At 43.6% G+C, this 11,179-nt stretch overlaps 1 non-coding gene across 1 annotated transcript; it reads left to right on the forward strand.

Moving 5' to 3' along the window:
- Positions 1-7,202: 7,202 nt before the first annotated feature.
- Positions 7,203-7,277, forward strand: Trnas-cga. The gene has a single exon. It is a non-coding gene; the product is annotated as a tRNA-Ser (tRNA).
- Positions 7,278-11,179: the final 3,902 nt, after the last annotated feature.

Consider the following 11,179-nt stretch of genomic DNA (forward strand, 5'->3'; position numbering starts at 1 on the left):
TAATGAGGAGGTATTGAATATGATGGGAGAGAAGAGGATTTTGTGGCACAACTTGACCAGAAGAAGGGATCGGTTGCTAGGACATGTTCTGAGATATCGAGGGATCCCCAATTTAGTACTGGAGGGCAGCGTGGAGGGTAAAAATCGTAGAGGGAGACCTAGACATGAATACACAAAGCAGATTCAGAAGGATGTAGGCTGCAGTAGGTACTGGGAGGTGAAGAAGCTTGCACAGGATAGATTAGCATGGAGAGCTGCATGAAATCAGTCTCAGGACTGAAGGCCACAACAACAGCAACAACAACATTGATAAATTTTGTATTCAAATGATTTAGGTATTCAAACGCTCCAAAAAACAAATTGTTGGTCACAGCCGCACGCAAGCTCGCTCGATTATCACACACCAACGCTACCGATTACGCCACGATTACGACTCTACGTGCGTTTCTTATATTTACTACATCGTGTCTCTCAATAAACTTCAAAGCTCATTTTTCTATGTAATGTTGTGAAAAACGTCAACAGCAAGTTGTTTGTAGCCATCAACGGTGTACCACGCCCGTTATGCACTACGAAGCAGGAACCGGTGACATTCATTTTCGCGGTACGTATGGACTGTGAGAGAATTACCCCTGGCCGACGTGTGGTGCATTCACATTGCGCGCCGCGCCGAGGCGGGACGGCGAAATGGGGGAAAATCCACTTCTCCGATTTTCATGTTTTAAAAATTCTTAGCGGTATATAAGTCTTCGCCACATCGTTTTATGAACTTATTTTTTCCTTAAAAGTGTTACTTACGTCGTGAAAAAAAAAAAAATGTCTGCTTTTCGTCTCGCGTGATTTCTTAGTTTCGTAACGCTTTCCAACCGATTTTGAAGAAAGTATGCGGCTAAAGAATCTGATTTTTGTACACGTGGTAGTGCAACATCTTAGCTTCGTATTGAATCATTTCTCTTTCCATATTTCTTAACAGTCACTGTGAAATGATGCTATTTGTCAATGTTGTGCACTTGTTTTACAAATCTTGTAGTGAAAAAGTTATGTGCGGCTAGCTTACTGTTGGATCCGTTTTAGACCATACATTGTTGGGAATGAAATGCAGCTAAAACTACCAAAAAGTTTTTAAAATGATAATGATGCTGGTATCTGTCTCTGGTCACAAGTAATTCGAGCTATTCAGTGGCGTCAGTGCAGCGTCCGCAAGCCACGGAGTTCGCGCGGTTACAGCTTGGTTTAGTGCAGTCATATAATGCAGGACAGAAAAAAATGGTCTCATTGTCTACATAAATCAAAATGTACGAGGTGCATTCAAGTTCTAAGGCCTCCGATTTTTTTCCTCCTGACTGGAAAGAGATAGAAACATGCGCATTGTTTTAAAATGAGGCCGCGTTCATTGCCAATACGTCCCAGAGATGGCAGCACCGTACGGCAGATGGAATTTTACCGCCAGCGGCGAGAATGAGAACTGTTTTAAATACTTGAAATGGCGACCTTTTCCTTACTTCAACAGCGTGCAATCATTCGTTCTCTGAATTTGCGTGGTGTGAAACCAATTGAAATTCATCGACGCTGAGGCAATAGCAGCACGGCTGGTGGATGTGCGGCCACGGAGAGTGTCTTTCATTGTTGGAAAAAGCCAAAAGTCACTAGGAGCCAGGTCAGGTGAGTAGGGAGCACGAGGAATCACTTCAAAGTTCTTATCACGAAGAAACTGTTGCGTAACGTTAGCTCGATGTGCGGGTGCGTTGTCTCGGTGAAACAGCACACGCGCAGCCCTTCCTGGACGTTTTTGTTGCAGTGCAGGAAGGAATTTGTTCTTCAAAACATTTTCGTAGGATGCACCTGTTACCGTAGTGCCCTTTGGAACGCAACGGGTAAGGATTACGCCCTTGCTGTCCCAGAACATGGACACCGTCATTTTTTTAAGCACTGGCGGTTACCCGAAATTTTTTTGGTGGCGGTGAATCTGTGTGCTTCCATTGAGCTGACTGGCGCTTTGTTTATGGGTTGAAAAATGGCATCCACGTCTCATCCATTGTCACAACCGACGAAAAGAAAGTCCCATTCGTGCTGTCGTTGCGCGTCAACATTGCTCGGCAACGTGCCACACGGGCAGCCGTGTGGTCGTCCGTCAGCATTCGTGGCACCCACCTGGATGACACTTTTCGCATTTTCAGGTCGTCGTGCAGGATTGTGTGCACAGAACCCACAGAAATGCCAACTCTGGAGACGATCTGTTCGACAGTCATTCGGCGATCTCCCAAAACAATTCTCTCCACTTTCTCGATCGTGTCGTCAGACCGGCTTGTACGAGTCCGAGGTTGCTTCAGTTTGTTATCACACGATGTTCTGCCTTCATTAAACTGTCACACCCACTAACACACTTTCGACACATCCGTAACTCCGTCACCACATGTCTCCAACTGTCGATGAATTTCAGTTGGTTTCACACCACGCAAATTCAGAAAACGAATGATTGCATGGTGTTCAAGTAAGGAAAGCGTCGACATTTTAAGTATTTAAAACAGTTCTCATTCTCGCTGCTGGCGGTAAAATTCCATCTGCCATGCGGTGCTGCCATCTCTGGGACGTATTGACAATGAACGCGGCCTCATTTTAAAACAATGCGCATGTTACTATCTCTTTGCAGTCCGGAGGAAAAAAATCGGAGGCCTTAGAACTTGAATGTACCTCGTACGTGTCCCTTCACGTTTCCACTTCACTATCACATTGGAATGTTCAGGAGTGTTAAAATCTCGCGAACTGGCGTATGACACATGTGACACCCAATCACCTGACCACGTTGGAAGTCCGTGAGTTGCGCAGAGCGCCCCATTCTGCTCTCTCACGATGTCTAATGACTACTGAGGTCGCTGATATGGAGTACCTGGCAGCAGATGGCAGCACAATGCACCTAATATGAAAAACGTATGTTGTTGGGGGTGTCACGATACTTCGGATCGCATAATGTATGTAATGGCACATAGCTGCATAAAGCTGCCGACGAAGTGTGGGTTCCCTGACATGCAGAATCAGTGCTGATTTCGTAGCAAAGAGCGACAAACAAGCTACTAACAAGGTAACCTCCCCATCGCACCCCCCTCAGATTTAGTTATAAGTTGACACAGTGGATAGGCCTTGAAAAACTGAACACAGATCAATCGAGAAAACATGAAGAAGTTGCGTGGAACTATGAAAAAAATAAGCAAAATATACAAACTGAGTAGTCCATGCGAAAGATAAGCAACATCAAGAATGTTCTGGGCTTAGTAGCACCGTGGTCCCGTGGTTAGCGTGAGCAGATGCGGAACGAAAGATCCTTGGTTCACGTCTTCCCTTCAGTCAAAAGTTTTATTTTTTATTTTGAGACAATTATCAAAGTTCAGGTACTCACACGTAATCAACTTTGCTCTCCAAAATTCCAGGACATGTGCAGATTTGCTTGGACATATGCAGGTTTTGACAGTCTACACACGGAAAAATTTGAAAACGTTAAAAACAAATGTTTTGATAGAGCACAGGGAAAACTGTGCGACTGTGAAACTGTTGCATTAATTTGTGGCAGTTTATGTGAAAAACTCTTATGTTTTCATCACTTTTTTGGGAGTGATTATCACATCCACAAGAAAACCTAAATCGGGTAAGGTAGAAGAATCTTCTCACCCATTCGCCAAGTGAGCAAGTTAGGTGGGTCGAGAACATATTCCTGTCATGTGACGCACATGCCGTCACCAGTGTCTTATAGAATATACCAGAGGTGTTTTCCTGTGGAGGAATCGGTTGACCTATGACCTTGAGATCAAATGTTTTCGGTTGCCATTGGAGAGGTACGTCCTTTCGTCTACTAATCGCACGGTTTTGCGGTGCGGTCGCAAAACACAGACACTAAACTTATTACTGTGAACAGAGACGTCAGTGAAAGAACGGAGAGATCATAACTTTGCGAAAATAAAGAAAGTAAAAATTCTCACTGGAGGGAAGACTTGAACCAAGGACCTTTCGTTCCGGAGCTGCTCACGCTAACCACGGGACCACGGCGCTCCTGAGCTTACTTTCTCCTTGATGTTGCCTATCTTGCCCATGGACTACTCAGTTTGTATATTTTACTAATTTTTTCATAGTTCCACACAACTTCTTCCTGTTTTCTCGATTGATCTGTGTTCAGTTTCTCAAGGCCTCTCCACTGTGCCAACTTATAACTAAATCTGAGGGGGGTGCGATGGGGGGGTTCCCTTGTAAGTACGTGGTCGTAATATTTTGACTCACCAGAATTTGTAAGTACTGTCCTGTGACTAACACCCGAGTCCGAGAGGGTGCCGAGAAGACCCCAGCTTCGAACCCAGGCCCCTCTGCCGCGCCGCCTGCTCCTGATTAATTCCGTCCCCCCCCCCCCCCCCCCAACAGACTTTCGCGGCTTCCTGCCTCCCACCACCTCCCACACCCCACCCACTCCTCCAGCGTGGCCATCCTTTCCTCAGGCCACAGACAATGGAGTCCTGCCCGCTCGCCGCGGACCGTTCCTTCCGAAATGAGATTCCACTCTCGGCAAGCGGCGCGCCCACGAACAATCCCGCCGAAAAATGGAGACAAAGGCTGTGTGTACATTCCGGCGCAGTCGGAGATTACGCCCGGCCGTTAATAATAACACGCGCCGAATCCGAACAGGCGCCGGGGGGCAATCTCCTTCTCGCAATTCTTTTCTTATTTAATTTTTTCCCCTTTTCTTTCCACGCCCGAATCAGAAGCTTGTGTCGAACGAGAGAAAAGTTGCTACACGAAACTGATACAACGCACATAAATGAAACATTATTTGTAAATGTAGAATTTCAGCTATCAGTCGTCGTTTGCAATTTTTATTGGCAGATCTAAATTTCAGTTAGAAACTAGCCACCCTCAATGCACTATCATTTTTGGTCAGTGCATGTAATGCCTGTTGGTCGGGCTTTGTCCACAGTTTATAGAATACTCTATGACCAAAAATGATAGTGCATTGAGGGTGGCTAATTTCTAGCTGAAATCTAGATCTGCCAATAAAAATTCCAAACGACGACCGACAGCTGAAATCTACTATTTACAAATCAAAATAATGGTAGCTGCGTGCAACAGCCTCTGAATGGAGGGTAATCTGATGGACAAACGTTATTGCACACGAAGGAATTGCTTCACTCATTTACTGCGTCCCATTTCAAACTTGTTTAGCCGCCTTCTCAAGCTTTTGCAGCCATCTGGAGAAGGGAAATCCCTTGATTCACGATGCAGAACGCATACAAAAATTTCGATGTTTGCTCACATACACCAACTGACCTTTCACAACGAGATTCACGAAGATATCCAAATATTCTAATATGTTATTCTACAAGTAAAACTAAAGAAAAATGTTCATATAAACACACGTCCGCACATATTTAGTTACGGAGTTACGGCTAGTAAAGCTTTTTGCCTGAAATTTAGCAATTTCGCTAATATGAAGCCACTGCAAAACTGGACGAGGTTAAAGTAAAGCTCGACTTACATTTATTTTGTTGTTGTTGATTTACATGCGAAATACTATTTACAATTTGTACAGAAACCAGATGGCAGTTATAAGAGTCGAGGGACATGAAAGGGAAGCAGTGGTTGGGAAGGGAGTGAGACAGGGTTGTAGCCTCTCCCCGATGTTATTCAATCTGTATATTGAGCAAGCAGTAAAGGAAACGAAAGAAAAATTCGGAGTAGGTATTAAAATCCATGGAGAGGAGATAAAAACTTTGAGGTTCGCCGATGACATTGTAATTCTAACAGAGACAGCAAAGGACTTGGAAGAGCAGTTGAAGGGAATGGACACTGTCTTGAAAGGAGGATACAAGATGAACATCAACAGAAGCAAAACGAGGATAATGGAATGTAGTCGAATTAAGTCGGGCGATGCTGAGGGAATTAGATTAGGCAATGAGACACTTAAAATAGCAAAGGAGTTTTGCTTTTTGGGGAGCAAAATAACTGATGATGGTCGAAGTAGAGAGGATATAAAATGTAGACTGGCAATGGCAAGGAAAGCGTTTCTGAAGAGGAGAAATTTGTTAACATCGAGTATAGATTTAAGTGTCAGGAAGTCGTTTCCGAAAGTATTTGTATGGAGTGTAGCCATGTATGGAAGTGAAACATGGGGCGATAACTAGTTTGGACAAGAAGAGAATAGAAGCTTTCGAAATGTGGTGCTACAGAAGAATGCTGAAGATAAGGTGGGTAGATCACGTAACTAATGAGGAGGTATTGAATAGAATTGGGGAGAAGAGGAGTTTGTGGCACAACTTGACAAGAAGAAGGGATCGGTTGGTAGGACATGTTCTGAGGCATCAAGGGATCACCAATTTAGCATTGGAGGGCAGCGTGGAGGATAAAAATCGTAAAGAGAGACCAAGAGATGAATACACTAAGCAGATTCAGAAGGATGTAGGTTGCAGTAGGTACTGGGAGATGAAGCTTGCACAGGATAGAGTAGCATGGAGAGCTGCATGAAACCAGTCTCAGGACTGAAGGCCACAACAAAAACATTGTTGATCTGGTGAGTCTAATAAAACATGTGGAAACATGCTGATTCTCCGCCACCGAAGGGAGCAAAGACAGTTCCTTCAGCAGGAAAGGTCAGGGCTTCAGTGTTCTGGGATGCAAAGAGGATTCTGTTAGGGGTAGATTATCTCCCCACTGGGGAAACAATTACTAGAGAATACTATGCTAACCTCCTGGACAAATTGCAACAAAAGATGCACGAAAAACGACCAGGTTTAGGAAGGAATAAAGTGAAAGTTCCTGGCAGATTAAAACTGTGTGCCGGACCGAGACTCGAACTCGGGACCTTTGCCTTTCGCAGGCATGTGCTCTACCATCTGAGCTACCCAAGCACGACGCACGCCCCGTCCTCACAGCTTCACTTCTGCCAGTACCTCGTCTCTACCTTCCAAACTTTACAGGTGCTCTCCTGCGAAGTTTGCAGAACTAGCACTTCTGAAAGAAAGGAGTTTCATATCAGCGCACACTCCGCTGCAGAGTGAAAATATCATTCTGGAAACATCCCCCAGGCTGTGGCTAAGCCATGTCTCCGCAATATCCTTTCTTTCAAGAGTGCTAGTTCTGCAAGGTTCGCAGGAGAGCTTCTGTAAAGTTTGGAAGGTAGGAGACGAGGTACTGGCAGAAGTAAAGCTGTGAGGACGGGGCGTGAGTCGTGCTCGGGTAGCTCAGTTGGTAGAGCACTTGCCCGCGAAAGGCAAAGGCCCCGAGTTCGAGTCTCGGTCCGGCACACAGTTTTAATCTGCCAAGAAGTTTCATATCAGCGCACACTCGGCTGCAGACGGAAAATCTCATTCCGGAAGGAAGAAAGTCATCTTCCACCAAGACAATGCGCGCCCAGTCACATGCGCCGTCGCCCTGGCAAAATTATGCGAACCAAGACATGAATTGTTGCCACACCCGCCTTATTCACCTGATATTGCTCCGTCATACTTCCATCTCTTCTCGAAACTGAAAACTTTTCTTGGTGCACGAAGATGGAGAATTGATAGCCGCAGTTATCAACTATTTTGCAGACCTGGAGGAAACACTTTTTTCGATATGGGATCAAGGCACCGGAAGATGGTTTGACCAAGTGCATTAATCTACAATGAAAAAAAAAAGAGGTGCTAGTATGGAACAAAACGAGAAAACATGTCCAGCAAACATCAGCTCTAAAATGGATACCTTAAAACCTGTCAGCACCTGTTCAATAGAGGAAATGTGTTTCACACTAACGAAGATGAACAATAGCTGATAACTCCTCAGGTATGCATTTTAGAGCCAGTGATTACCATTTTTTTTCTTGTTTCGGTCCATACTACCAACTGTGAAAGTGGTCTACCCTATAATCTTAGCAACAACACTACCGCTAGATGTATTCCACCGTCGGAGGTATCAATAGTGTTTTCGTTTATAATTTTCGACTCGTTCGTACCCTGCGCAGGCACCCTTACCTCAAATTGGTAGGTTTATCCTTCTCCATCATCCTAGAGGCTTCGCAACATAACCACGGAACCACCCCGCATATGTTGTGAAACCATTCGAGAAGACCACCGCTTAATGACGCTCTCGTCTCTAGGCGACCAAATCTTTAAGGAGCGGAAATAAACTTCTATGAGATAAATGCAGCTCTATCTCCTTTAATATGACCACCCCTCTTCCCGAGCAACGGGCACTCTTTGACTAACGATGTCCTCCCTTTAAGACGACCACAAACAATCACAGAAGACGGAATTGCAGTACTGAATTAGTGGAAGGTTTCCCGTGAACAATGTGAGGCAACAATGACTAAAATTTCATAGTCATTTGTACTTCTGATTTTCCCTTTATAGTGAACAGTCATGGCCACTTCAAGTAAAAGGAAACATGTTGTCCTTTCAGTAGAACAGCGAATTTCTGTTTTCAGAAAGGGCGAAAAAGTGAGATTTCAGCATCAGTTAGCGAGTGGGTTTAACTGTGGGAGAAGTCAAACAGAGAATACAATTGCAAATGGCGCAGGTACGTTAAGGAATGGGCAGGAAACGCCAACAAAAATTCAAAGAAAAGACTGTGGCAACCAGCTGAAGACGTTAATAATGTTTTAGTGTGGTTTAATAGAGCACGGGCTGCCTGTTAGTGGACCGATGTTACAAGAAAGTCCTCTTAAGTTTGCTTCTGATCTCGGAATTCGTAATTTAAATGTGGGCAACGGCTGGTTGGACCGATTTCGTGTTTGACACCATATTGTTTTTCCGACTAGTCTGTCGAGAAAGTGCAGAAATTAATCACGATGTTGTATCCGACTGGAAGTCGACACTTAGTGTTAAGTGCATGCGGCTATTGTGATTGTGACATTTACAACGTGGCTGAAACTGACATCTTCAACTTTTGTAGCCCTGTCTTCCTCAGTTGCGTGTAATATCACGGTATAATAATTTTTACTTATGGACCGTCTGACAGCAACTGAATAAAACACAATTTTAGTGCCATACGCGTTTCGCCTTTATTTTCTGCAAGGCATCATCAGTGGCCTGGAATATGTACATATGATAGCTATTTTATTTACATTTTTGTCACTGTGCCTATAGGTTATAAACAGTTCTGGTGGTTGCTATTTCCTATTAAGTAGTAATGTTTTGAACTGTACTTACAGGTTGCGTGGACAATTTCTTACATATTACTCGCCTGTTACATATCATATGTAGGTATTCCAGGCCACTGATGATGCCTTGCAGAAAATAAAGGCGAAACGCGTATGGCACTAAAATTGTGTTTTATTCAGTTACTGTCAGACGGTCCATAAGTAAAAATTAATAATATACCGTGGATGAAACTGGTTTATCTTTTAAGGCTATTCTAGATTTTACAGTTAAATTTTTTACCCTGAGATATTCAAGTCTCTCCTTTGTCTACGATAATGATCGAAGCAGAAGAAATGAATTAAAATTTTTGCTGCGGCCGGGACTCGAACCCGCGTTTGTGTTGCGAAGGGCACTCAACTTGGGTAGTTCGTAGAGCAGTGTTAACCAGAACACTGTGGAGCTTGGATTGAAAACTGTTCACGTCGCATAGACCAGTTCCAGAGAATACTGTTTATCAACACGTATATTTTATCCAAGGCCTATTACATAACACGGGTTCTGCCCAATCCACCATTGGTGGCGAAGACGACCATGTCCACCTTAGCAAACTTTTTGTGGAAAGGGAAATTGTTTGGAGTGCCGGTGAAGACAGCAATTTTGGATCCAAGCAATGGAGGAATGGGTCTGAAAAAGAAGCATAATGTGTAACGATCCAGGGTGCATTACAGCAAAACTATACGACATTGTCGGCCACAAAGTGTAGAGCCACCGATAAATATACAAAAAATAAGTTTTGAACTAAAACATATTAGGGAGTATTATCTCGAACTAAGCTATCTCTGCAAAAATCTTTTAAACTCCAAAAACGTTACAGCGAAGGAAATTTTAGCTGAAAGACGGAAACATGAAAGGAAACATAGAAACTAAATATGCTGGAATAGTATGGAATGTGGTCTGGAGAAACATCAGTAGTGATGTTCTTTCGTCTGACGTGAGAACAGCGTGGTAAAACGTAGTCAACAACATCATCAGCAATAATGAGCGTCTCTTTGCCATCGGTTTAAGAGACACTAACATCTGCAGCAAATGCAACCTCGTTGATAGTGCGCCTCACCGTTACAGATCGGATTATCAACTGGACGTGGATCAGGGAGAAAATTGCTCAAATAACAAGAACTTCAGCAGACCAAAAAAATGTTACTACCCTCAGGCAAAACTTGCTGCGTTACGCGTGGACTGTGCGATGAAAGAAGCTGTTTTCAGAGTGTCAGTCACGTTTGTTTTTCTATGAACACGCCAAAAAAAAAAAAAAAAAAAAAAAAAAGCACGTCACTGCAAAAAGGCAGCGTTTATAACGTGAGCACGATGAGGTCCAAATTATTGCTTGCCCCTGTTTCTTTGATGAAATATCACCCCGGTACAATTGCAAAAGAATGGAAGTATCGATTTACATACAAGACGTTCCCGTGTACGCGTTAACTACAATCCCTTTTTAAATGATTGCAGTCCCGCATTTCATCCTATGCCTGTCCTTTTTGTGCTTATATAAATTAATAAAATAATCCGCATAATGTTGCAGTTAATTGTGTGTCAACTGTGTATGCCTTGCCAAGATGCACAAAAATATTTGCACCGGGCGGAATGGAACCCGCGACCCTTTTAATACGTATCTGATCTCTTACCACTATTTTTTTTTAAATCTCATTTTGTTCGTTGCGTTTGTTTGGGATGGACGTCCGATGACATCCGTTCAGATGGTTCAAATGGCTCTGAGCACTATGGGACTCAACTTCTGAGGTCATCAGTCCCCTAGAACTTAGAACTACTTAAACCTAACTAACCTAAGGACATCACACACATCCATGCCCGAGGCAGGATTCGAACCTGCGACCGTAGCGGCCGCGCGGTTGACATCCGTTCAAGTTCATCATTGACCCGTACCACGGTATAAGTGTATACGTGTGTGTGTGTGTGTGTGTGTGTGTGTGTGCATTTCATCACGGGATAATAACATATTTTTATTTTTATAATGATATATTTTATGATTTCGGTTTGGGGTGGCTTTAAATACTGTGGATTAGCACGAGACA

This window comes from Schistocerca americana, chromosome 11 (genome assembly GCF_021461395.2).
Source record: "Schistocerca americana isolate TAMUIC-IGC-003095 chromosome 11, iqSchAmer2.1, whole genome shotgun sequence".
NCBI lineage: Eukaryota > Metazoa > Arthropoda > Insecta > Orthoptera > Acrididae > Schistocerca > Schistocerca americana.